The sequence below is a fragment of the Leopardus geoffroyi genome, chromosome B2 (genome assembly GCF_018350155.1).
Source record: "Leopardus geoffroyi isolate Oge1 chromosome B2, O.geoffroyi_Oge1_pat1.0, whole genome shotgun sequence".
Taxonomy (NCBI): Eukaryota; Metazoa; Chordata; class Mammalia; order Carnivora; family Felidae; genus Leopardus; species Leopardus geoffroyi.
The window spans coordinates 97,586,858-97,609,494 of NC_059332.1; the positions used below are offsets into that span (position 1 = coordinate 97,586,858).

A 22,637-nucleotide genomic window follows, 5' to 3' on the forward strand; every position below is an offset into this window, starting at 1 on the left:
CATTATATCTCAATATTATGAAAAATTAAAAAACTAAATGCGTCTCATAATTATAATTGTTTTAAAAAATTCTAGAATTACCATACAACTGAGAGCCAACTTTCAAAAGTACATATGGCCAATTCTTGAAAAGAAAGATGATTTTAAATCTAAATCTGCATTTTTGCAGTTATTAAGCAAAAATGAGTGGAGATTCTATCCTCCAGGAGACTATGAACTTCATGAGGGCAGGATCCTCATCTGTGTCTCAGTGTCAACATGTCCAGATGGACTACACATGTTATAGAAAAAGTGAGTGAATGGATCTTGTTGCATTTTCTCATGAGCAATTCTGGGTTCAGTCCCTAATATAGGCCTCTGTTTACTTACCTACAAAATGAGGCTAAAGCAGTAACTATCTTATGGATGTATGTGAGGATTAAATGAGATAAGAGAACTAAAATTTTGCAAAGTCCTGGGACATAATAAGAGTCAATAAGAGGTACTTATTGGGGTACCTGGGTGGCTCAGTTGGTTGAGCATCCAACTTCAGCTCAGGTCATGCTCTCACAGCTCCTGATTTCGAGTTCCACATTGGGCTCTGTGCTGACAGCTCAGAGCCTGGAACCTGCTTCAGATTCTGTGTCTCCCTCTCTCTCTGCTCCTGCCCCACTTGCCCTCTGTCTCTCTCTCTCAAATATAAATAAACATTTAAAAAAAGATTAAGAAAATAAGAGGTAGTTTTTGCTGTTTTGTTATTACTATTATTGTATCTTGGGACGCTACATCCACTCATCACAAGAGATAGAAATTTCTTACCAGTTGGCATGAGCAAATCTTGAGTAATCATTTTTCTTTTCTTTTCTTTTTTTAAGATTTTATTTTCAAGTAATCTGTACACCCAACATGGGGCTTAAACCCACAACCCCAAGATCAAGAGTTGCACACTCCACCGACCGAGCCAACCAGGTGACCCGCGTTATTATTTTTCAAATATGTATTTGTTCTTGTTACAAAATTAAATAAGACATTAGTGAGTTTCAGAATCAGAAATAAAAAATAATTAGAAATTCAGATTCAGCAATCATAAGATTTTACAGGTCTAGAAGTACATGAAAAAAATCTAAAATATAATAGATTTGCAGTCCTAAAAATGACTGAAACATCTACTTTTTCAGCTGCTCCATTAAGTTTATGGAACCAAAGGCCTTTTAGTTAACTGGTCAACTTTCAGCCTATGTTACAAGTGTTTTAATTGTCTCCTTCACCTCCTCTTTACACTTATCAATTTATAACACACACCTTATTTGAGTGCAGTATTTTTCACTTTGCCTACAGTTTAACATATACTGACACTGATAGGCTACAAACTGAGCTAACGATTGTTTGGGGATAGGTAGGGGTTTGCTAGGGCCAAACTTCTGTCCTCCCATCTCCCATCTTTCTGGGGAAAACTTAGTTAAGTGATTTACACAGCATCACACAACCTGTTAATGGGACTTTGAAAGGAAAGCCCAGGACAAGCTGCTCTTTTTTTCTGCTGCTACGAGACCCCTCCATCACATAACACATGACAAACGATGGACAAACAGCAAAATATCTCCCACTGGCCAAGATATCAAACGTTATGAGAAAGGACAAGCATGGAGAAAATGAGTAGGGCACAGTTTTCAAGTGCATTCTTCCAGGTTTCAATCCAGGTTTCGATCATTTATCTGGTCACAAGTTTCCATTAGATCAATACGCTTCATTAGTCTTCCTGTTTGCTCTTGTGAGAAAAATACAAGGGCCAGGGAAAAGTCGAGAAGAGATGAGCAAGTCTGTGATTTGCTAGAGAGATTAGAAAATCTTGTTAGGATCAGTTCTATGTATTCACACCAACTCTCTAACCATCCCTCACCTCACCCCACAAAAACAGAAAGAACAGAGGGAAGGATGGAAATAAAAGAGTCTTCTAATACCAAGCATTAATAGGATTAGATATCACCAAACTGGGCCAGAAATAATGGATGGCAACCTCACCGTTGTACACCACCCCTAGTATCAATTCCTTTTTCTTTGTTCTCAACATGAGTGAGACCCACCCACAAGGGGGAAGATTTCCTCCCAGTGTGAAGAGACTTCCTAACAACTAAGAAAGTTGGATGTTTTCTCTGCTGAAAGGTTACATCTTGTTTATGGGTTGGGTTCTCTATTTTAAAAGTTCCTGGGAAGAGGGGCCCTGCAGAGATGCATTATTCCCCATTCCCCCCAATTTAATCCCCTCATTCAATCCACGTTTTCTTTTCCTGTCCCCCTTCACCCTGTCTTATTCTTCTCTTCCCTTCTGTCTTCCTGTTTTGCACCTCCATTTTATTTCTCTCAACTCTCCTCCCCTTCTCTTTTAGCACATCAGTCTGTAGTAGTATATTTAATGTTTTTCGGCAAAGTGACAAAGTCTTGATTCTGAAATTCTAAAGTCTTCATTCTGAATTTTGCTTTGCCGAGTGAAAGGTCGATCTGTTTACTGTTAAGAACTACAGGTGGTCCAGCATCCCTTCTTATAGCCACCCGACAAACAAGGAGGCTGTAGGTCTATCTAGAGATATTTTACACAGCTTAATTTAGTATACATGCAATTTATGTATACGGATACATTAAAGAATTTTCTGGATCTGTGCAGGGGCCTTTGAAGTCTCTTCTGCATGTTAATTTCTCTACTAATCCAGATGCCACTGCTCTTTGTGATATTTCAGAGAGGTCACTGAGCACCATCCTTATAACTTTCCAGGGAAGAACAATGGAATGCCAGTGCAGAACTTTTTTTTTTTTTTATTGCCTAACCTTTTAGTATTCTTTTTCCCCTTTCAAGAAAAGCCAGTCAAGTCCTAGGAGGTCTTACCAATAATACTAATTCCTCTCTAGCTCAGCCAGTAGTTACCCTCTGCAGAGAAACTTAAGAATGTATCTGTGTTCACAGATTTCCTGTTTTATGTGATTACTCCCCAGAAGGAACTACCTTGAGCCCCTCTGCTTCTAAACTGATCTTTCTGGGCTTTCCATATTTATGCAGTTCAAAGAGTCATAGCTTTTACAAATGCACTTGCCTCTTGATTTGGGATTGTAAGAGTTCTTACTACAGGTAGCCTACATGTAGACTGTAGGGATTTGAAAGAGGTAACAAATGTTAGAGGCCACTATATATCTCAAAAACAAAATACCAGCTTAAATTAAAAAGCTGGAAAAAAATGTTAGTTGTAGCAAAACAGTTTTAAAATGTGGTAATACAATGAAAAGTTCATAAGTTCTGGAGGATTGAGCTCAAATATTAAAAATTTCCACACAAATTTATCAAATTATCTTAATGTGTTACCAGTTGGCAAATTTCAGTTTTGCTAGCATAAAAATAAGTTTTTTGACACCGAAATATCTTATTTGGAAATGGTGTTATAGTGTTTAAAATCTTAGTCTTAAACCCTTGCGTCGGGAAAACCCAATTGTGTTTTAAAAAAAATCCTCGGCAGCTCTTCCTACCCACAGGTCCTGTCCCTGTGCTTTAATAAAATCACCTTTTGCGCGCGCGCGCGCGCACACACACACACCCACACACACACACACACACACAATCCTCAAGGTATTTTAGGTTCTTGTTCTGTAAAATAATTTTAAGGATAATTTTGCTCCTAGTATAAAGTTGTGTTTGTTGTAGAAACTTTGAAAGAAGACAGAAGAATATAAAGAAGACAATAATTGATAATTTCACCCTCCAGATAACCACTATTCATATTTTCTTCCAGTCTCTTGACTGCACATCTATCTTGAAATTCCTTTAAAAAAATTTTTTTTTAATATTTACTTTTTGAGAGAGAGAGAGAGAGAGAGAGAGAGAGAGCATGAGTAGGGGAGGGGCAGAGAGACAGGGAGACACAGAATCTGAAGTAGGCTCCAGGCTCTGAGCTGTCAGCACAGAGCCCAGACGCGGGGCTCAAACTCATGAACTGAACCGTGAGATCAGGACCTGAGCCAAAGTCAGATGCTCAACTGACTGAGCCACCTAGGCGTCCCTCTTGAAATCCTTTTTTTAAACTTTCATTGTTTCGTTTTCTGCAATAATGCTTCATGCTGGGGCAGAGTCCAATTTTTCATGATAGAAAGGGAAAACAAGAGAGAGAAACCAAGAAAGAAGAACAGAGAGGCTGCAAGATTCTCTTGCCTCCTTTCCTCCTGATGGCTGACACCATTCCCCTACTCCTTCCTCCCCGGAGGCATTCCCCAAAATCAGGTAGGACAAAAAAAGCTTTTCCAAACCTGAAAAGCATTATAAACTAACTAGCTTACTGCTATTCACTGTGAAGAAAGTATCAACATTCTATATGTGGATAGCTAGGTAATTCGTGGATTTAAAATTTTTGATTGTCATCTGTTTCTAGACTTCTAAGAAACCATGAATGTCCAGAAGAACCAGGAGGAGGAGAAAAAGAATCTTTTTAATCACCTGAAAATACCCTCTAGATTCTAACACAGGGACGATCATTATTCTGATCCCCCTGCAATGTTTTTCTCTTCTCAGTTTGGGTTTCTTTATATTTTTATAAGATACTTACTGAATTTTGGCAAATTTGAGTAAATAATATACTTTTCCAAGATAGTTTGCATCATTATGGCCTACAACTTGAGGCAATTAAGTGTGACCTCCTTTTCCTGTAATTTTACATGGAAGAGCACTTTTGCCACAACCTGTAGCACCTATAGTAAGCATTATAAGCCTATAGTAAGCACTAGACTGAGAAAATGGAAGTCTGTCAGCTTCCTAAGAAAATGCCTAGTGTCATCTTAGACCTATTTGCATTGGAGCATGACATTATTGTGTCCCTTGATTGTGCTATCATTTCATCATGAGAAATTATCCCTCTGGCTTCTGTTTCCAGCATTTTGGTGGATTAGATGCTGTAATGGTTAATTTTATGTGGCAGCTTGGCTAGGCTATGGTGCCCAGCATTTGGTCAAACACTAGTCTAGATATTGCTATGAAGGAATTTCTTATAAGTGGTTAAAGCAGATTTTGAGTAAAGCAGATTACCCTCCGTAATATGGGTGGGCCTCATCCACTTGGCTGAAGGCCTTAAGAGAAAAGAGAAAAGTCCCTGAAGAGGAAGGAATTTTGCCTTCAGACCTGCCTTTGGACTCCATACTGCAACATTGACTCTTGCTGGAATTTCCAGGCTGCCGGCCTGCCCCGTGGATTTTGGACTTGCAGCCCCCACAATCTTAAAATCTTTCTCTCTTACTGTATCTCTTTTACACAATCTCTTTAGATGAAGAACCCTGACTAATACAGATACCCTGAATGACAATCCCAACAAAAATTCTTTTGAAGTTTCTTCCTTTCTTTTATTTCCTTAGGCAATCTCTATGCCCATTGTGGGGTTTGAACCCATGACTCAGAGATCAAGAGTCACATGCTCTACAGACTGTGCCAGCCAGACGCCCCTTGATTAAAATATTTTTTTTTTATTTTTAATGTTCTCTGTTTATTTTTGAGAGAGAGAGCTAACAGGGAAGGGGCAGAGAGAGAGGGAGAGAGAATCCCAAACAGGCTCCACACTGTTAGCACAGAGCCGGATGCGGAGCTCAAACCCATGAACTGTGAGATCATGACCTGAGCTGAGATTGAGTAGGACACTTAACCAACTGATCCACCAAGGCACCTCTAAAATATTATTAAAACATACTTTTAGGGGTGCCTGGCTCGCTCAGTCCGTGGAACCTGCAACTCTTGATCTCAGAGTTGTGAGTTTAAGCCCCACGCAGAGCATAAAGATTACTTAAAAAAAATTTTTTTAATAACAAAAACAACAATAAAAAAAAAAAAACCCATCTTTTAAAATGCATCAACAAACCAGCACAAATGGGAGGGATTTTCAGATCCCAAAAAGTAAATGAAAACAGGAATCCTGGTAGGTAAGCAAGTTCCAAAGCCAGGTTTCATCCTGAGAGTTTCTGTCAGATTCTGGAGACCTGAATCTCAACTCTGAGATAATGCTCAGGGAATGACCAAGCTAGGGAACCTGTTAGAAGAATCCTTGCATTAGACTGAAAACATAAGGGGCTATATCCTCAGCATAAAGATAAATTTAGAAATTTACTCAAAGAGGGGTGCCACAGCAAGGACATTTGCTATCTTATGGTTGATGCTGAGAAGACAGATGAAAGAAAGAAAGAAAGAAAGAAAGAAAGAAAGAAAGAAAGAAAGAAGAGAAAGAAAGAAAGAAAGAAAGAAAGAAAGAAAAGAAAGAAAGAAAACTTTTCTAAGAATTAGGAAGCACAGCTAGTCTAATAATGGAATATTTCAAAATAAAAGGATCCCAAGTTGGTAGTACAACCAGGTGACTTGACTAGAAAGAGCAAATGCAAATCTTCCCTGCACAAATTTACCTTCAAGTTTGGCCTCTAAGAGCCCCCAGAGAGAAAGCACCACGACAATGAGAAGCTCAAAGGACAGAAACATCCCAAAGCCTAGGAAGAAACATGAAGGAAAAACCAAAAGAAGCAAGCAGGGGACACCAGAAGCAGTCTCTCACAGACATCAAATATTGACATTATTAGTGACCAAATATAAATTGTATATAGTTAATGAAATAAAAAAGGAGCTTGTAAATATTAGCAAGGAACAAGAGATGGTAAGGAACATCCAAGCAGATCTGAAATGGAACGAAACAGTACTTCAAGAAATGAAAAATAAAATGATTACTTTTTAAAATGAGGGGCTTAAATAGCCGCTTAGCCCCAGTAGAAAAGATAATTGCTGGACTGGAAAATGTATTTTTTTAAGTTTATTTATTTAATTTTGAGAGAGAGAGAGCACATGCATATGAGTGTGCCCTGAGATGGGGTGGAGCAGAGAGAGAGGGAGAGAGAATGAATCCCAAGTAGGATGTCAGCGCAGAGCCTGACTTGGGACACAAACTCACAAACTGTGAGGTCATGACCTGAGCCAAGATCAACAGTCAGATGCTTAACTGACTGAGCCACTCAAGTGCCCCTGGAAAAAATACATATTCCAGGGGTGCTTTCTGGCTCAGTTGGTTGAGTGCTGGACTTTAGCTAAGGTCATTATCCCCTGGTTCAGGAGTTCAAGCCCCACATCTGGCTCTCAGCTGACAGCTCAGACCCTGTAGCCTGCTTTAGATTCTGTGCCTCCCTCTCTCTCTCTGTCCCTCTCCCACTCACACTCTGTTTATCTCTCTCGAAAATAAATAAACATTAAAAAAAATTTTAACACATTTTCCAAAATACAAACCAGAAAGAGACAAAAGTTATGAAAGATATGTTAAGAGTTCTATAATTCCTTATGAGAGTTCATGAAGGAAATAATAGAGCAAAGAGAGGACAACTTCCAAAGAGATAATAGCTGGGAATTTTGTTAAAGATGCCGGAGTTCAGATACAGAAGCCAAATGTATCCCAAGCAGGATAAATAAATCAACATGTAGAGCTATGACTGTAAAAATGCAGAGCTCCAAAGGCAAGGGGAAACTTTAAAAATAGAGAAGAAACACAGTCATGTGCAAATGTGTTTTTTAACAGCAGCAAAAACAAACAAAAACCAAAGATAGTGGAATCATATCATCAATGTGCTGAGAGAAAATAACTTCAAATTAAGAATTTTATCCCCGGGGCGCCTGGGTGGCACAGTCGGTTAAGCGTCCGACTTCAGCCAGGTCACGATCTCTTGGTCCGTGAGTTCGAGCCCCGCGTCAGGCTCTGGGCTGATGGCTCGGAGCCTGGAGCCTGTTTCCGATTCTGTGTCTCCCTCTCTCTCTGCACCTCCCCTGTTCATGCTCTGTCTCTCTCTGTCCCAAAAATAAATAAACGTTGAAAAAAAAAAAAAAAAAGAATTTTATCCCCAGTGAAATACCTAAGAATGAGTGTAAGAAGTAAATATTTTCAGTCAACCAAAAATCCAGAGATTTTAACACCAACAGACCTGCACTAAAGAAAATGATAAAGGATGTGCTTCAGAAGGAAGGAAATAGACGGCAAATATATAGGTAAATCTGTGGGTAAATCTAAATAAATTTGATTGTATTAACAATAATATCTAGTCAGGGTTGGGGGGGGGGGAGGGTTAAGCTAGAACTGGACTCCAGAACTAGAAAGGGGTAACATGAAAAGATTTCTAAGTTCTAAGGTTCTCATATTGTTCACAAGGAGGAAAGGTATTGATTAACTGTGTTAAGTGAAAATATTAAAACCACTAAAAAAATAGATATTCAAAAAATATAACTTCCAAACAGGAACAAGGGGGAAACTGTACTAAGGAGGAACATCCTCAATTGATACAAAAGAAGTAAAAATGAAAGGAGCAGAAATAGAAATATAAAGCACCAAAAATATGGTAGTAATAAATCCAAGTATATTAGTATGTACAATAATATAAATGTACTAAAGACTCCAGTTAAATGGCAAAGATTGTCAGAATGAATTTTGAAAAAAACCAGTTATATACTGTTTAACAAGAGATTTTTAAAACATAAATACAAGAAAGTTTGAAAGTCAAAGGATGGAAAATGAAATATTAACAGAAGCAAGCTAGTATGCCTAAATTAATATCAGAGGAAATAAACCACAGCCAAAGCATTACTAGAAATAAAATTAGCTGCTGCTGAATTCACCACAAGATATGCCAATTCTACACTCATATCTCACATGCACCAACAATCATATACTTTTCTTTAATATCAGGAAAAATGCGAAGTTATTGCTATCACCACTCTTATTCAATATTGTATTTGAAATCCTAAACCATAAGTATGACAAAAACAGAAAATAAATCATAGATTTAAGGATCTAAAAAGAAAGATAAAAAAGGAAGATATAATATTTGCACATGATATTATTGGCCACATAGAAAACTCGAAAGAAACTATAGGTAAATTAGGGACATCTGGGTAGTTCGGTCAGTTGACCCTCTGACCTGTGATTTCAGCTCAGGTCATGATCCCAGGATCGTGGGATGGAGCCCCATGTCAAACCCTGCAAGGAGCTCCACGTCAGGCTTTGGACTGAGTGTGGAGCCTGCTTAAGATTCTCTCTCTCCCTCTGCCACTTTCCCCTGCCACTGTCTCTCTCAAATTAAAAAAAATTAAAAATTAAAAAAAAGAAACTGTAGGTAAATTATTAGAATTCATAAGAGTGTTTTCAATCACGATACATTTCTGTAGAGCAAAAACAATCAATATGATTTTAAAAGAATGCCATTATAAGAGCAAAAATATATAATAAATCTAGGTACAAATCTAACTAAAGCTGTGTACCTCATTGAGAGAGAAAATTATACCTTTCGAAAAAACATTAAAGAAGACTTATATAAATGGAGAAACACCAAGTTGTTAGTAGGAAGCTTCAGTAGCATGAAGATGTCAGTTCTCCCATGTTGACTAAATCCAATTCCAATGAAAAACCCCGACAATATTGTTTATGGAACCTGACAAGCTAATTCTAAAATTGAAATGAAAGAGGAAAGGATCCAAAATTGTCAAGACTCCCTAAGAAAAAAAGTTTAAGGTCAGGAGAATTGCCTTCCCAGATATCAAGACTTAGTATGTAAGCTATAGCAAGAAAGTGGGATACCAGGAGAGTGCCAGACAAAGGCTCCAAAGGAATATGATAGAGAACATGGAAACAAATCAATGCACATATAGAGATTTGCTTTTATAATATGTGGGCACTAGAGATAAATAGAAGATTCAGTCAATGCTACTAGCAAAACATATTAAACAACTTTGAAAAAACAAAATTGGAACCCTATCTCACACCATATGCAAAAATCAATTCCAGTTGGATTAAAGACATAGATGTGGAAGGAAAAATTATAAAACTTTTAGAAAACAACTTAGGAGAGTGCCATTATAACCTCAGGGAAAGCTTTCTAAAACAAGACACAAAATTATCTACTTATAAAGGAAAATACTGATAAATTCTACCACATAAAATTAAAATTTTGGTTCATCAAAGACATTAGGAGAGTGAAAAGACAGTAACTAAGGTGAGAAAATATTTGTCATACATTTAATCAAGACAAAGGATTATTATCCAAAAGATTTTTTAAAGCTCCTATGAATGAAGAGAGAAACAACCCAATGGGAAAATAGCAAAAGTCACAAACATATTTCATAAAAGAGAAAATATAAATGGCCCACAGACACCTGAAAAATACTCAACCCTATTAGTAATCAGAGAAATGCAAATTAAAACTACAGATATTTCTTCCATAGGCATAACAAAAATTTTAAAATAAGTCAATAATAAATATTGACAAATGATAATTCTTATCACCTCCTGGTAGGAGTGTAAATTATTAATACAGCTGTTAAGGGAAACAGTTTGATAGTATCTAGTAAAATTGAATAAGAAAGCAATTCTATACCTGGTTTTAGATACTAGATAAACTCTGGCATATGCGTACCAGGAAGCATGCACAAGAGATACATATAGCAGCATTTACTATAATTAAAAAAGAAAGAGAGAGAGAAAGATAGAGAGGGTAAGTAAATGAAGGACCTGAATGTCTGTTGTCTGTTCATAGCAGTGAGGACCAATGGCTTGTGGCATGCTCACACAGTGGAGTACTATACAACAAAGAGGGTGAAGAAACCACATTGTATGAATGTACCACAATTAATTAATTAACTAACTAATTAAACAAACAGCATTAGGAGAAAAAAACACATCACCGCAGACTGTATAATGTATGCTTCTGTTTATATAAAGTTTGTTTTAATTTTTTTAATGGTTATTTATTTTTGAGAGAGAGCGCACGCGAGTGGAGGAGGGGCAAAGAGTGAACAGGACAGAGGATCTGATGCAGGGTCTGTGCTGATAGCAGACCACCCCCCCCCCCCATGAGGGGCTCAAACTCACAAACCTATCCGTGAGATCATGGCCTGAGCCGAAGTCAGATGCTTAACCAACTGAGCCATTCAGGTGCCCCTGTTTATATACAGTTTTTCAAAAGCAAAACTTCACACTATATTATTTAGGGATACATACATGAGTAGTAAACTTATAAAGAAAGTAAACAATTGAGCAAAACACAATTCAAGGTGGCAATGACTTCTGGTATGTGTTGGTGGGGGAAGACATGCAATCACAAAGAGGGCATAAAGGAATCTACTTACAGATACTACTGAGATTCTATTTCTAAATACAGCTGCTAGGATATGAGCATTTATTTCATTCCATTCTTTAAATTGTACAGATACATTCACATACTATTTTATATGTATGATACACTTCACAATCAAATGACGGCCATTTTATTTCTAGAATCTTGGCTAACATAGCAAAGCTTAACCTTGTTGGACCCTGGTTTTCCCTCTTCAAGAAAAAGCCATTAGAAAATGCTATTCTTTTGTTTATTTAAAGCTAGTCTACTCCTAAATAGAGGGCTCCTTCATTTTGGCTCATGACTACCGTATTCTAGGTCCAGTGCTGTACTGGCCCCTGCTCTGCCATTATCAGAAGGCAGATTTCTGTATTTTTCTGGCATCCTAAGACTGAGGGTACCAAGATCAGCATCCTTCCCTTCCAGCAGTGTTTCCTCAGCCAGCAAGTATAAGAGAAAAAAATGAAGTTTAATTATAATCAGATCTCCAGGAGCTCTTTTCCTCTAATGATGTTCACATCAAATGATACTAAAATAATTCTTTCTGAAAGAGAGTAATTCAAGGCCTTCAAAGCTAACCAGAGTGAGTAATGGAAAAGGCCTAATGCCAGTACATCACCCCTTTCGTGGGTGGACCTTATTAAAATCACCTTGTGTCTCCCTCTCTAAAGAACTTCTTCTGTAAAGTAGAAATTATAAACAATCATGCTGGGTGTTCTTAGAAGCTGTGGTCGTAAGCTTTCCATTAATAGATAGTAGAGCCTGTCATCAGTTCTGTCTAAACCTACACATTGATGTTGGAAGTTTTATCACTCCGATTCATACTCATATTTTCTTTTTTCTTCCTAAGAATGCAACATCTCAATCTTTCCACCCTCGCTCAACCTTTGCTGGCATGGACACATGCTTCATTGTCACACTTGCCAATAAAAGTTAAATGCCATATATATTTGGGTAGGCTTTAATAACTTTCATAATAAGCAAAAGGTCCTATCATTTACTTGATGTGAACTTGCCAAGGCATCAAAAAACTAAAAGAAAGCATACTGAGAATTGGTGGAAGAAAAATGTTGATCCCCCAATTTATCTTTTGGAAATTCAAAATACACAATGGAGTAACAGCTGTTCTAGATTTCCACCAGAGATTAGCAGACAAATTATTATTGAAATTCAAAGTTGTGACATCTTTAGATAAATATTTGCACAGCCTCTGATTCAACAGAAATCTGGAAGGGTTCACAGTCCGGCCCAGAATGGATCATTTTAACACTGCAGCTTCACACCGTGGTTAGAAAGGAGCCCAGGTTGGATTCTACTAGCTGGTCCCTCTGCTGCTGTTGCTTCCTGATGCCAGTGTCTAGGTCTCTCTGCCTCCAGCCATGTGCCAGCCCATCCTTGAAGGCTTTCTTCACCCCTGTCATTAGCCTGCCACAAATTGAGTACCTGCCATCAGAGCTCCCTTCTACTGTGCCCGACTAGAGGAGTGCCAATACCATGGCCTGATGCCTTTGGAGGGTCTCTATAGTAAAGCCTAGCTGTTGAAGACTTCAATTTGCCAGCCTTAGAGAACACAAGTGCCTGTGATCCAAGAGCAGAAGTATTTCTCATAAAATAAAAACCTTGTAATATAATCTGTGAGCACATGCTCCAAGCCCTCCATGGAACAAATGGCTCCCCTTCCACCTGCACTTGGTCCCTCCTCCCCGTTGATTCACTTGGCAAGCCGGTCCTCCAAGAAGAATGTGGCCTTTGCACTCACCACAAGGACTGGGGTGCCTTGTATGCAACCATTGCCTACCCAGCTTACAACAGAGGCTTGTGGGCTGGAGAATGTATCGCATTTTATTGTTAATGGAATTTCCTGCCCCTCTCAGTGTCACTTAAAGAGTCCTCTGCACTCATTCTCCCATCTTGAAAGGAGAGAAACAAGAGGAGATGAACTGCTGGTCTCTCCATACTTGGTCTTTAGACCGTGACCATATTAATCCTACAACTTTTAATTACCGCAACTTCTGATAGGGTGTGTCTACAAAGTAATTAGATATCTTTTTCCATATGTTACACAGGCAAGTCCATCGCATAACCTTACAGAAGGTGGCGACGCCTTTCTTTGGGGCCCCTATCTTGGCATGCCCCTCCCCGACCTGCTAATTGATTCAGGAGTCAGCCTTCCCAATTGTGTGCAAATTGAGAGCAAACTCTCTTTTGTCTCCGCCTTGCTAGGAACAAAGTAGTTGCTCAATAAATATCTGAGGAATGGGCCCACCTCCAGAGGTCTAGAATCCTTAGCGGGCTTCTCTTTCCTCTTCTCCTACACTTTTCCCCACTGGGTGGTGCCAACCCTCACCTGGGTCCGGGTCCCCGTCACCCCAACCGCGTTCCTCGGCCGCTTCCAGGCCTCCCGCAGGGATCTAAGCTCCCACCTGGTGGAAGGTAGGTGCGTCAGGAGGGCGCGACGGGTGTCCGGACGGGTGGGGGTGCAGCGGAGGCGGGGACAGGGACGCGGTAGCAGCACCCGGTCCCTTTCGGATCCCCTCCGCTCCCCCATATCCCTCTCCCTCCAGCACCCCCCTCACCCTTATGCTGCAAGAATGTGGCGCAGGAGCGAGTGGAGAATCTTTGGCTGCGGCCCCCTCCCCCGCCTTATAAAAAAGAAATTGACTTTTGTTTGGAGTTTGTGAAAAGTGGGGCTCGGGGCCCAGTCAATGGGGCGCCCCGCAGCGCTGGCTGAGTGGAGCTAGCGCGAACCGCTCAGCCGCGGCCCCAATTAATCCGCCCTTTGTGCGGCCCGCCCGGCCGCCCCCGCCGCAGCAGCACCAGCGGCCCATTGTTCGCCTCGCCGGGCCGCGGGATTTACCCTTTTCAAACAGCCGGTTTTGTCCAGGGCAGTTCGAGCGGAAGTTTCTCACTGACAATTTGCCCCAAATAGATAGATTTGTCAGAAACGACCTTCGGGAAGGAAGCAAAAAGCCACCGGCCTGAAGGTTGGGCCGGAGACGGGGACTCGCCGCCCTCCGCGCCCCCGGCCCGGGCGGCCCCGAAGCCTCGCGGGGGACCCCAGCCCCCTGCACCTGCTGAGCCAGACACTCCGCGGACCCGACCTCCGTTTACCCATCTGTAAAATGGGACAGCTTGGCGCTGGCAAGCCGTAAGTCCAGAGCTCTGGGTCAATTCGCGTGGACAACATTCATTTACTTTCTCTCTCTTCACTTCCTTTTGTAAAACTCTAAAGCAAAATACCTGACGAGGCCTCGGCGACATTGCGAAAGGGCCTTGAAGGTGGGTCAGGGTAACACGTTCCGGATGGTGCACGTGCTGTTTTCTCTTCTGCCCTCCGGCTCCTCCTTAACAAAGATGTCATCCGTGCTAAATCACAGGTGGTGCCTTTGTAAAACCGGCTATTGTCCCCTCATAAGTCAAGATATAAAACGCTTTGTACTGAATGGCCCGTGATCTGGAGCTCTCAACTTGGGAGTCGGGCTGTTAGATTTTTTTTTTCCCCACCCACCAGAGCCGCTCTTCTCCCAAATGACCTCACTTATTAAGCAAAATCGAAATGGGGGAAGGGGGGAACCCAACATGCTGTTGATGAAAAGAATAGTTACTGATTTCTTCACACTTAATGGCAAGTATGAGTCTTTTAAAATACAGCCTCATAGCAAACAGATCTGTGAATTTTAAGCAGACTGAATTGTATTAATCAGTTGATGGGTTTGTTCATTTTCTATCACTAGAGGAGAAATAACGAAGGTTGGGACCCCACGGCGGCTATTTCTTCTGTACTCAGCCAATCTCTTTCTTTAGTCCAGAAAATTTCCTGCTAGTTGCACATGAGAGAAAAATTGAAACAAAAAAAAAAATCTGGTTTTTGTTTATCCATCAGGTGAATACACAATTCAGCATCATACAGAGGAAACCCTAGGTGGTCTTTAACAAGATTTCAGTGGCTAAGAGCTACAATTTAGAGAAGATGACAATACATACACAGTGTCAATAGTATTTAAACAAACATCCCAGACAACAGAATAATGGTTATTAACTATGATGCTTTGGGCTTCTGACTAATTTCCCATGCCTGTCTGCAGCCAAAACAGCTGCAGGGTTTTCCCCCTTTAAAACTGTTTATGTGCATCATTTTAAAAATTGCATTTAACAGCCATATCCTTCAGAACAGTCCCTCTGTGTGGAATAGAAGTGAATGGCTTAGTAAGAATGATGAAGCCAGTAGCAAGAATGTCTTTCATGCCAAAAGGACTCTAACCATTCTGCTAGAAACCTACTCGTTCAAAAGCTTCTACACCTCTCTGAAATGTGGACAGCTGTCTGATGTTGTATGCCCTGCGGTATGGGTTGACGTGTCTAAATAAAGGGAGTTCTTTTACCCTGCTCACACTTGCAGAAGTGTTTTCAAAATTGATTAAATTGTGCAACTGTACTAACGTGTCCCCCTCCTGGGGTTTGAGAATGTGAAAGAAATCAAAAGAGAAGGTAAGATTTAGCTTGCATAATTCCTTTCTCACTTCCAGACAAATATTAAGTTTTTAAAAATACTTTAGTGACCAGGACTTTAAAATGAATGCATTCCTTGTATACTCCAAACATGCAACTCAAGCATGATTTAGCTAATGCAACTGGAAATTGATATATTTAGGGATCCAAGTATGTGCGGTTATGAACACTTGGGTAATTACATATTATCTTAGCTAATCATTAATGCATGGACTAAAGTTGAATTTACTTCCACTGTTTCCATTGCTGTTAATATTTATGAAACATCCACTTTGCACTAAAAGATGGTCAAAACATATCTAGGAACCTCAGCCTTCAAAAAAAAAAGGGCATCCAAATATTTGTGTCTTGTCTATAGCGAGATACGTATATGTTGTATGTGACGTATGTATTTGAAATATCTCATTATTCAGTCTGATAGAAACACTAGATTTCAAATCACTGTTTCATCCACTCCAAAATCATGTCAATTATACCTGAAATTTTAGAAACTGGGAGAAATGTCTGCAACCTACCTCCTGAGTTGTGAACTGCTTTACCTGAAAGGCCAAATCCTCCCCCTCCCAGCAGGCAATCATCTTATGCCCTGAAGCATGAGATCTGATTACCCCTATCATCATCTTAGCTTGCATAGATACAGATGTTATTAACGGCTGTAGTTTATCCAACCCTTTTTAAAAACGCAGCTGCAGCATTTGACTTGGGGACCTCCTGTGAATCCCACTGGTTGACTCTGTCTTGCACAAAGCACGTGGGGTTTGGGGGAGGGAGAAGAGAGGGGGAGGTTTGTTTTGTTTTGGAGGGTTTTTTTTTTTTTTTTTTTTTTTTTTTTGAATCAGACTTCCCTAAATAGCCACTCGGCATCTTTGTAAGTGATGTGAATTCTGAAATTACTTACAAGAATAGGAGGACAACAGGGTACTGTGTGAACTAGATCATTTGGAAACAAAGCATACTAGAATGTATGCTTCTCACTGCATTGGCAGAGATCAAATATGTGATCCTGATATACGTATTCATGGAATAAAAAATCGTAGCGTATTCTCAAATATGTTAACCACATTTAAACGGGCTACCCCGTTTTACATAACAATTGTTTCTACTAGTGTTGAAACAGTAATCTGGATAAAGCAGGTCCCTGCTGTGGAGGGAATAGAGGGATGTTTTTAAAATCTGAAAGGCCCAGATTAGCAATCTACTCTGATCAAATTTAGTAATTAATCGTTCATTCTAATCATTGACTTTTTCTCAGCAGCTACAATTAGTATCTCTAAGTAGTTCCTCTTGTAGCCCACATCATTCTCTACAAAACAGAAAAAGACCTGACAAATTTTCTCTCCCTTGGGACACAGCAAATTTTAAGTACTGGCAGGGAAAGAATTTGAAGAAAAACTTATGAAGTGGAAGAGTTTGAAGTTCTAGAAACACTGAACTATTGCTTCAAGATGCACAAAACTCTTCTCTTAATTCTGATTACTTCACTTGTAAGTGAAGCGAAATTGCCTTAATTGGGGATTCTAGAAACCCTTCTGGGAAATAGGAGGTAGCTTAATGCAGTGGAATTAATATTTCAAAGAGCCTCAGATTATCTGGGTCTGACTCTTAGCTCTCCATTCACTAGCTTCCCTAAAAATGGTGCCGTTTTCTCCATTAACTGTTGCTAGACTCACCTTCAAGAGTTCTGGGTTCTGGTGATGGCCTCTGCCTCTAGGTGAGTGACCTAGGACAAGCTTTGTCTCTAAGGATCTCAGTTTTCTTATCTATGAAATGATGGAATTAGATGAATACTAATCTCGAGGGTCCCTTCTGACTTATGTGCTCTGTCATTCTGGGTTAAATGGAAACCGAGTCAGACTATGTAATTTACAGGAAATTAAGAGGTTGAAGAAGGCTTGGTGGTTAATCTCTCCCTGGATGTAGTCTGCTTTCTCGTCTCTCTAGCTAGTCATTCTTTTTGTGTTAGTCAGCTGAAAGATTACCTTTATTCCTTCCCAAGGTTTGGAGGTCTAGAGGACCTGTCTGTCTCTACCTACTCCCTACTCTCGCAATTGCTGGGGCAGAGCAAAGGCAAGCCTCTCGCTTCACACCTCATCTTTCATGAGGCAGGATCACTCACGCATTCCACATTTATAAGAACCACTGTGTGCCAAGGCGCTAGGACTGACAATCCGAAGATGAATCAGATAGTCTCTGTCTCAAGAAGCTCCCTGGCCTTTGGAGAGCTGGACATCTCTCATGTCTCCCATAAAACTTTTTATTCTTGCTATTAGGAAATAAGAAACTGGCAGCTTTGTTTCTGTTGACCCATCTTCCTGGGGGGAGAGAAGGAGACCACATTATTTTCCTGCTCCTATGTTTCTGGTAACATCTTTGGTTGTTTTTGTTTTAAATACATCTCTAATGAGTTTTCTTTGAGGGAGGGAGCCCAGGTCCCAAATAAAGCAATTTGACATGAGAGCTATGATAAATTCTTCTGGCACCAAGACAGGATATAAGTGAATAAATAATTTTATGTAGGAAATAAAGTAAGGGATAAGGGAAAGAAAGATGTTTCTATTTGATTATTCCTGGGGCAAGAAGAATATCTTACTTCTTACTCTAATCCTCAGCCTGAATTTCTTTGGCTGCTGTGGTTCCAGGGGAGGGAGGGTGTGAATGAATGTAGAGACAATGTTATTTGCTAAGGGGGAAAAAAAGAGAAGCCTGTCACACAGCGCATTTTCTTAATCCTGTTACTGTTAACAGTGTTCATCTTCCTAACTGGTAGGGAGCAAAGAGACAACTCATAGTGAACACAGTCCTGGAAAGTGTGAACAAAAAACTCCACAACTCAGCACCAGTTGGGTTCTAGAGCACCTGTCTCTATTCTGGATTGTTCTCAGTGTCTTTTCTGAGTAGAATTAGACAAGATGCAAGCAACTTGTAGAGAGGCCCACAGCAGAATCAGGAGCAAGCTTGATGAGATGGTTTCTTTCATTCTCTCACTTAGCAAGCCCTCACTGAGCACCTATTTTGCGCTGGACAATCTGCTCCATGACCCATTTTCTCTCTCATGCCCCATCCACTGGGGAAGCAACAACCAACCATAGGTTGAATTATGATTTGAAAATCAACTTTCTCCTCATGTAAACAAACAAACACATAAATAAAACGTGTGTTGGACCATCTTTTGGAGAAAGAACGTCAAACCTCAACCAAGCTTAACAGGTAGATTTTCCCGGACATTTCCTGGCTCTGTGTATTTGTCAACTCTGCTAGTCAGTGAAGTGAAGGGCATTTTAAAGCAATGAATCTCCACAGGTAGAATGACCTCTGAGAGGGCATTGATCATTGGTTGGGGAAGAGGTGTCTCTGTTCCACACCAACTTCAGCTCTGTTTGCTGATAGAAAAGTTTTTTCTTTCTCCTTTGCTGTTTTAATTTAGAAGAATGGATAAGGGAACTGGAGAAAATGGCACCATTTTTAGGAACGCTAGTGAATGGAGAGCTGGGAGTCAGACCCACATAATCTGATGCTGGAAGGGTGCCTTGCACCCCTGACTCTCTCTCTCATACCATTTAGTTGACCTGACTCTACTTTCCTTTTTAAGTGGATGGGAAGGGGCATTAGTAGGGAGAGTGAGCTATAAGACAGTTTTCAGAGGCAGTAGATTCCCGTAACACAAGACCAGCTTTCCAGGCATCCCCTCACAGGCTATTTCACTCCATGCTGGTTTAGGGTCCCTTGTATATTTTTCCAGAATGTTCTGTGTTTTAGTCCAAGCCAATGCATTTAGCACCTTTTATGTGTCTGCTCTCCCTGTAGCCTCCTTGAGAAAGAGATCAGGTCCTTAATCTCCGACACATAGTGGGTGCTCAGTATGTGATGAATGGAGTGATGATTGATGGATGGACAGAGAGACCCTAGATTCCATGGTCCTTCTCGTGATCTTATTTCTTATCTCCTGGGCCAAAGTATAAATGTTCTGTGATAAAAGATGCCTTCGTTGTGTTTTTGACTTTGATTTTGGTGGAGAGCCCCACACTCACAAGAGGCTAAAGAGGAAGTTAGGGGCTATCTTTAGACCTGGTCAGAAGGGCTTCAGGATCTCTGGGGGTGTGGCTCCACTCCCTCCCCAAGACAACTGCTGTAAACTCATCCTTGAACTTGTCTCTGTTAAAATGCATTTCTGAGATAGGTGGCATTTGCCCCTTAGCAATCATTTCCCCTCCTGGAGTCACAGGAAAAATCTCTGAAAGTTAATGTTGAACAGGGTATAATCATTTACAGGCAATTGGAGCCCAGAGAGGTCTAGTCTCTTGCCCAAGGTTACACAGCTAGTTGCGACAGAGCCTGAACCCCCACATCCTGGCTACCAGAAGTTAGCCTTCTTGTGCCTCCTGCGGCTTCTTGGGAAATCTGCAGACTTTCCTCCTTTATTCACCTAACATTTATGTAGCACCTACTGTGATTCAGGCTGCAGCGCATTGATAGGAAGATGGAAAGTAACAGTCTATCTTGCGGAGACTTTCTTCTATGAGCTGCACCCAGGAGAGTCCCAAGTTTCTACACCTTAGATCCGAGGGCCCTGTGGCCTGCAACACCTTTGAATGAGCAGAAGCCTGCACGCACTTCGGCTTTAGGCTCCCCTTGGACCTGGTGGGCGGCAAGCGCCCCAGCCCCTCCCGCCTACTCTGGATCTTGTAGCTGCTGTTGCCACTGAACCAATCATGCCAGAAAGTCATCATGATGATTTCAGAACTGCATTGTGATTTATGCAAAGCGCGCCGATAATTACAGCCGGGCGCACAGAACACAGGACGAACATGCTGCGGGTGTGTGCGCGCGTGTTGTGCCTTTTGCCAGGACTGGATGGTGGTGGTGGTGGTGGTGGTGGTGGTGGTGGTGGTGGTGGTGTGTCTGTGTGTGTGTGTGTGCGCGCGCGCGCGCCCACGTTTCTATTCACTGGACTGCTGGATACCCTGCTTGATTAGGGACTGGTGACAGGAAAAAGAGGGAGGCATTCCCATTTTGATTTTGAGACAATTTGATGAGCCTCGGGAGTATTTTCCAGAAGTTTTTATGCCTACAAATGAGCCAGCAGGGCAAGAATGTCGGGGAATAGAGGAAGAGGTAGTTTGGACCCTTCGAGAGCCATAGTCCTCCTACCTCCAAGCGACCCCTCCCAAAAAGCAGTTTCTAGGTCGCCTTCTTGCCACAGAATCCTAAGGCTTTGCCCCAGGGACAGGCCCAGGTCTAGTCTTTGACATTGGACTTCATCTTCGCCTGAGATACAGTACTGTACTTGGATCTTGTTCTTTGTCCTTAACGAAGCGCCCCACTCTGCGTCCACATGATAGTGACGGTGGTGGCGGCGGCTGCAGAGGCAGCGGCGGCGGGACAAGTGGGTCTCTGGCGGGAGCCAAAACCCCAGGCTCCAAAACCGAGCATCGGACAATAACTGTGTTTCTCAAACGACGCCTGGAAATCACTTCCCTTTCTGGGCGCGGAGTTAAAGTTTGTACCATTTCGCGTGCGCGGCCAGTACGCTGCCCAATTTGGCTGTCAAAAATTTTAATTTCTTTTCCATTCTCCTCAAAAATACCCTCAGGTTTATGGTTTAGTCCCACGATTCCCTAATCTCGTCCCAATACAAAAAAACCCAAGGAGGGTTAATTTGGGAAATAGTCGTCCCCTGTCTTGCTTTTTCCGGGTGTCCCCAGCTCCCGAGCCCCGGAGGCTGTACGACCCTGGCAAGGACGCGGGCTCTCGTGCGTGTGGGGTGCGCAGGCCGGGGGTCCAGGCCCCGCAAAGGCTGCCGCGGAAAGTTGCGGTCACGTGCTGCGGCTGCCTGCAGGAGCGCACAGCCTGTGCCCGGGAGACGCCGGGCGGAGGAGCTGCTGCGCCCTCCGAGGGCTCGGGGGATGCAAGCATTCACACACACAAACTCTGATCGAAAGCCCGGGTTGACCCTGAGTCTGAAGAAAGTGCAGTTGGGGGAAGGCAGGCAGAATTTCGGAGAGCGGGTCTCAGTTCTCCTCCCCCACCCCACCCCCCACCACCAAAAGCGCCGCGGAGGGCGGGAGAGCAGGAGGTGTGACCCCTGACCCCTAGCCGGCCCACGCCCGGAGGACCGGCGGGCAAGCTCTTGTTCGACAAGTTCAAGCTGCTGGGAGAGCTTAAATAAGAATTAATCTCTTGGAGATTGGGGATCACCGCTCCCTAGGCGTGCGCTCTCCCAGAGCGGCGCAGGGACCAGGGCGTGAGAGAGCACTGGAGTCGGGGGAGGAGGGGGAAGGCAGGCGGGAGGACTGGGGGTGTAAGGCGGAAGAAGCTCCCCAGAATCCCTGGAAGCTACTCGGGAAGGGGGGGGGGGGCAGCGAAGCCTACTAGGGTAAATTCTGTCCTGCAGCCGCTCCAGTGCAGATAATGGAGGCGACAGGAGCCTCGCTGTGCTCCGGATGGGCTTTGCTTTGGGAAGCGGGCGCACCCTCCCCAAGGCTGGTGCCCAAGCGGACCCCGCGAAGGCCGCAGGAACGCCGAGCCTTCAGCAGACTCCATCCCAGGCCCCAAGTCCGCACACAGCGTCCTCAGCTACAACTTTCTGTAGATAGTTGCAAAATGAATAATTACTCACCTCGGACCAGATCCAAGTTTTACCCAACAGAAAGGGCACGGGACCAAGAATGAACCAACTCACATGGCCATATCCGGTGCGCACAATCACACAAACACACAGCCACCCAGTTTCTTCCACGAATCTGTCTGGCGCTCTGGAGAGAAGGGGGAAAGCGTTTTGAGAATGCTCCATTTCCCCTCCCCTTCCCCTTGCCATGAAATATAATAATTCATTTTTATTACAAGAGCAGCACCGTCCTCACCATCACGCACGCACAGAGCCACACTCCCATATTCACACTCTAACTCTGCAGCTCCGACAGCGCCTGCATTTTCTTTGGGAGCCGCTTGGAGGTTCATTAATATCATTAGCATTTAACCCCCTCCCTCTTCCCATCCCCTCCCCG

General features: G+C 42.1%; 1 long non-coding RNA gene across 1 annotated transcript; it reads right to left on the reverse strand.

Moving 5' to 3' along the window:
* Window positions 1-747: 747 nt before the first annotated feature.
* Window positions 748-22,598, reverse strand: LOC123608821. The gene is made up of 3 exons (XR_006717464.1): window positions 22,494-22,598; window positions 22,250-22,385; window positions 748-1,809 (listed from the first exon to the last, which is right to left on the reverse strand). It is a non-coding gene; the product is annotated as an uncharacterized LOC123608821 (long non-coding RNA).
* Between the last annotated feature and the right edge of the window lie 39 nt (window positions 22,599-22,637).